Raw genomic sequence first — 6,255 nt, forward strand, 5'->3', positions numbered from 1 at the left:
CAGACCGTATTTAGATTTACAAAAATACATCACGGATCACAGTCCGTATTTTCTATCCTAATCGGGTCCCACTAGTTTCCATATAATAAAACCTATGAAAGAATATACATTCCAGTCATCCATTCACTATCTGTGAATGGCTAATGCATTTTACAATGATAAACAAGTAATTATGCATAAACACGCGAGAACTAGTAACTAATCTAGGTGGTTAATCCAGTTAACACGCCTAATTAAAACTAGTCAAAGTTGTTTTAACCGATTATGTAAATAAGCGCGATTAATATTTGAAGCTCCCACTAAATTTCACATCCAACTCAATTAGTCCAAATAATTAAGCCGGTAAAACCAAAAATTTGTCAAAATAAATTTTGCCAATGCCACTCAAAACCGAGGCCTAGCCTCCAAAATTCTAATTAAAATAAACAAAATTAATTAAAATGAACAAAACAGACAAAAGGCAAAATTAAAACCGAGAGAAAAAATGCATCGACTACCCAAGGCTAGCACCCTTAAGCACTCATACGCACGCAAGTGCTGGGGCTTGCCTAGAAGCCTTAGCCTTGCGTGCCGAGATGCTGCTGGGCACTGCCTGGCAGCGTGCATTCGATGCGCGTCTAGCTGCAGTTGCCTAGCACTGCTGCTACACATAGCATCTTATAGCACGTCCCTCACGCACCATGTCAACACATAGCTCCTTGCACACACCTGGCATCATACACACCAAGCGCAACAACCATTATTCCTCGGCAGCCACATGCGGGTTGTGCGAGCAGCCAAGCTGGCAGAGGGATGCTCATGGCTATTGTTAATCACTACTAGAAAAAAGGCCTTAGAAAACTGTTATAATAGGCTTTATTGATCGCCTTAGGGGCGTTCTTCTGCTAAGCGATGTATAAAGTATAGAGAACGGGTCGTGTAGGCGTTTTATATAATAACAAATAGAGAACGGTTGTTAGTCACAACCGTTCTATTTTCCCTTCTTAAAATTCCAAAATAATGAAGGAAAATAGAACGGTTAGGCTACTTAACCGTTCTATATTACATTACAAAAGAGAACGGTCATGCTAGACAACAGTTCTCTAATGTATTTTTTTTTTTTAAAAAAAATTACTAAATTTATATTGTACGCTATTTTTATGAAATTATTGCACTATTTTCTTGTTGTATTTCTTTCGTTTCTTTTTTTTTTCTTTTCTTTTTTTTTTCCTGCCAGGATTATCATGCTATTTTTCTAAACTATTTGATTCCTGTATTTTATCCTGTAGATCATGTAAAAAGAATTGAGATACTACCAAAACCATACAAGTATACTTCATATTATGAAACACATCTAACAAAATATGTTCGATACAAATACGAGAATAAAAATTTAAATATCTTTCTACTATAATGTTGATAAAAAAAAATTTACAAAATTAATTAGTTATGCCAATACCATTGATCTACAATTCACATAAATTATCGTTGTCATCATTTGGTTGATGGTATCCAGCAACATATGAGACCCACCTCCAAAGCTCGTCAATCATTTGTTGAAATATGTTGGAGAAACTTGTCAAAATAATGCAAGACATTGTAAAATACATACATGTTAGTTAATATACAATAAATTCATCTAATTAAACATAATTAAGTATATCAAAATTTAACTATGACTTAAAAATAAAACTAAGTTTCTTTGATGGAAAATGGGAGAAGAACAACGCTAGTCCTTGGGGTTGGAGGACATACAAGGTAACCTTTTTTTATTGTCACATGAGAAGGGAAGAAGAGCCCCATAGTAAACTCTTGTTATATAAATAGAGAGGAAGATGAAGTTATAAGCTGCAACTTTTATAATGAATGATAATTTTTTACTCAAAGAAGCCACACCCATGTACTTATGCTAGTCTAATTGATAAACAATCTATGAATGTTAGCTAATATCACATGAGATATCTCGCTCCAGCCATTAAGTACCAAATAACACCCTTTTTTTTTTTTTTTTTTTACCAAGTACTCCATGATAGCACTCTTGTTATTACACAAGGAAACCTACCATGAACAACATACACTCATCAATTAAAAACAGAAACTTTACCTAAAAAAATAAAATAAAAGAGAGACTATAGTTGCAAATTCTTAAATATAAGTAGTTTTAAATATGGGAATGCAAAATTTTGATTCGTTTCCTATTCAATACCAGCCAAAACATATATCCTATCAACTGGTTATGCTCTATAATAACAAGCCCATGAGCTAGCACTTGAATGCAGTATAAAAAATTTGGTATTTATAGTAGCTACTATTATGAGAATTCTACAAACACTTTTTCCTTGTTACTCCTTAGTAACCCACCAAAAATAATTTGGGCATTTCTATTTACACCTCAACTAAGAGATTTCCACAATCATATAAATAAAATATAAAAAAATACGTTAGACCAAGGCAGTCCTTAGTAACTTTTTCCATTCATTATCTTTGACATCTGAAAATTTTTCAAGCAAGGTTATTTAAAAAAAAAAGACTAGAAACAAAGAAGACATTTTGGTAATGTTGGGATCAAAATAGAATAATGTCACTACAAGAGAATAGAGATCCATCATAAAGTTACTTACAATCCAAAAATGTTATATTATGTAGAAGTCTCATAAAGAAATAGACAAAGTTGATCGTGCCAACATAAGTACGGATTACAGTTGATATATGACATTATAGAAAGCCAAAGATTAGCTAGCTACGTTGCAATTTGCTTCTTTGACTTTAGATGGTGGAGGACAGAGCATGACCTGATGCACTTGCACAAATGACTAAAAGGTAAGATTAAATATGACTCCTTTTCACATTCTATATTCGGATCTTGTATCAATGTAGAGCAGAACACTACTTAACTGCTGCTATAATGAACCTTTAGAGCAGCATATTTAATGCGAATTGAGGAAGATATAGAAAAGTACAGAAAAACGATTAAGGAGATGCAAGGTAATCTGACCTCATTCTAGTGATAGAGGAATAAACTAGTCGTTAATTGCTTATCCCAAAATCAAACAATGTTTATAAAATCCTAAACCAACCTAAAACAAGTATAGGTAAGTATAGGGTCGAACCCAAAGGAGTTAGTAGGTGTTCTCTTTAGCCTAAATCAAGCTATTTCGGAGATTGAACTGAGAAAATGGTTGGTGTTATGATAGCAAAATTAGATTAATCAAGTAATTCAATAAGATAAATGCTAGGGATATTGGTTCCACATGCTAATTCAATAATCGTGTTAATCGACAATTTCTTCGTTTGATTCAAGCATTGGAAAGGACAAACAATAGTAGCAATCAAGAGAGTTCAAGAGTTATCTCCTAGAGGCCAAACTAGGGGTCATTATGAATGGCTAATCAAGGAAATTCACAATCAAACTCAATCAATTAAAGCAATTCTCAAATTGATTGGTCATGTCATTAAGAAATGCAATGCAATCTAGATTAATCTTATAGGTTGATCATTCCTAATCTAATTAATCACATGCAAAACTATGTCAACCAATTTAATTTCAACAATTCAATCAATCAAAGATCATCAAATAGCACAAATTATCAATCAAGCATGCTTCCCCTTCTCCCTAGCAACTAATCTACTCACTAATCATGATGTAACTCAAGAACAAATCACTACACTTAGCATTGATCATAATTCTAAATCAAAATCAAGAGAAAGCAATATCAACTACAATATCCAATTCAAATCCAAGCAATACTAACAATCAAAGATGAAACTAAATCAATAAAGTAAGAGATGAACTAGAAGAAGAAAATCTTACTAACATTAATGATTGAAAATGAAGAAATCCAAGCACAATTGATCCAATGTTGAAATACAAATCCAATACCAGGAACTTCTCTCTAACTTCTCTCTCTAAAATTAAGCTAATGAAAATTATTTAAAATTTATCTTCAAAAAAGGAATTACAAGTGTATTTATAGGCAAAAAAGAAAAACGGGATTCCCGCGCCCTCTCCAATTAACCCCGCGCCAACGGAAAAATGGGTACGGAACCCACTAAAAATTCTGCGGGCTTCCTGGGCAACACCCGCGGCCGCGGGTCTTCTAGCCCGCGCCCGCGGCAAAAGCACCGGCGCCCGCGGCAAAAGCATGGCGAATTCGCTGCTCCCAAAGGGTGATCAGAGGGTCGCGGTCTCTCTTCTACGAGCGGGCTCTCTAAACTACCCGCGCCCGCGGCAAGCCTGCGGCCTGATCGCGGAGAGTTCTTGGTCGAAATATGATAATTTTGTGCATATGAGCCCGCGCCCGCGGCAGACTGGCAGGTCTAGATGCCCTCTCCATGCCCTCTCTAAGCCCTCTCCAAGCCGATTACTTCCTCCTTTCTTAGTCAATATAGCCCATCTTGATTCCCTTGCAAAGACAAATCCTAGGTACCTACAAGAACAAACAACGAAAAGGAATAAAAGGGAAAAAGAACCAAATAAAAGGAAAACACGAAAAACACAAGGAAAGAATGAAAGAAAGGGATTAAAGGAAAAAGGACCAAAAATTAGATAAGAAAGCATAAAAGGAAGATGAAATCATCCTAAAAGACTACCGTATGAGTGCCATAAATGACACTCATCAAATTCCCCCAAGCTAGACTTTTGCTCGTCCCGAGCAAAACAAAGGCTAAAAAGGAAAAAGAAGGGCTTATTCGAAATAAGAAAAGAAAAAGAAAGAGGTGAGAATATACACTAACTCACTTTCGTAGGAATCACGGTCAATTTTAGCAACAAAAGACAAGCCATTTAAACCCCTAGATCGCTCTAGAGGACGAGTGATGCTCTCGTAAAGGTTTCCTAGAGATAACCTATAACTCTTATTAAACAAACAAAAGAAGGAAAAATGAGGCAAAATACAAGAATAAAGAGCAAATAAAGAAAAACAAAATAAAAATAAAAATCTTTGTGAAATGGAATTTACAAAGTGACTATAGTTCAAATGAATAATAACCTTTCTAAAGTAAGTAATGGTATGCACGTTATAAGATACCTAAGGTTGATTGAAACATAAATATGCTAAGCATAGGAACTAGTTGTCACACTCCACTTTCATCCCAAATGATCTTACCGCGTTCCCCCTACTAATCTCATATCTCCCCTTAGTGAGCGTCTCATAGATTCCACGAAGGAACCGGAAAAAGATCGAATTTTTGGCTTACTCGACATCTTTACTTCGCATCCTCTTTCCTTAGGCTATAACCCATGATTCCCTCCACCAATGAATGACTCAACCCCTAGGTCAAAAGGTCTTCCCAAAGGTTGTAACGTAAGGCAAAAAGGGTTAAGGTAGGCTAAATTTAAAATTTGGTGGTTAACCTAAATTGTGAAGCAAAGATTGCGCATTTCTTTACACCATAACCAAGTAATCACCAAACAAAAATACCAACACCCCCAAGCTTATTCAAAGCAAAGATCACAAACATATACACAAACAGCGTGAGAACGCTTCCCCCCCAACCTTAAATGGAGCATTGTCTCAATGCTCAAAAAGGAAGAATACTCACATAAATATATTTTTGCAATTTTCACTTTTTTTTTCATATTTCATTATTAGTGCTTTGTCCTCGCCTCTTTTAACTTTGGACGACTTTTTCAAATTTGCACTTGCTTTGTCCTTGCCTTTTTTCACTTTGGACGACCTTTTCATTTATTCACTTGCCATTATTCATAAAATATACACAACACAAACTTGCTTTCAAGAGAACCAAATATCAAAACTCCTCCACCACAAACTCAAACAATAATGAACAATTGCTTAACTAAAACCAAGAATGGAAACGAAAATGAAACAAAAGGCTCAAGATCTAGAGATGTGGCTTGAAAAGAAGGGAAAAAGGATCAAAGGGTTAGCAAGTAGGCAAATGTATCCCTAAACCCAGAAGTAAAAATAAGGAAACTATCCTAGAAAAAGGAAAAATACCTCCCCGAAAAGATGCCTTTGTCCTCCCTAGGTGGTTCGGTCTCAGTCTTATGAATCATACGTTAAGATTCAAGATTAAGTTTGCGAAAGTCAAGGATCCATGCCACTCATGCAAGAATATGATGAATGCTCGAAAAAGTATGAATCTCACATGGTTGTAGCAAAAACTCACTAAGGTTGTCAAATCGAAGATAGGGAGCAACTACCAACATGCCTCAAACAAGTAGAATCCGGCTTCATGACCCCCCTAGTTCTAGACAACTACCTTAGCATGCTTTATCCTAGAATCAACCAAACATAATATCAAACCGTGCATACC

The sequence above is a fragment of the Chenopodium album genome, chromosome 3, assembly GCF_948465745.1.
Source record: "Chenopodium album chromosome 3, dcCheAlbu1.1, whole genome shotgun sequence".
Lineage (NCBI taxonomy): Eukaryota > Viridiplantae > Streptophyta > Magnoliopsida > Caryophyllales > Amaranthaceae > Chenopodium > Chenopodium album.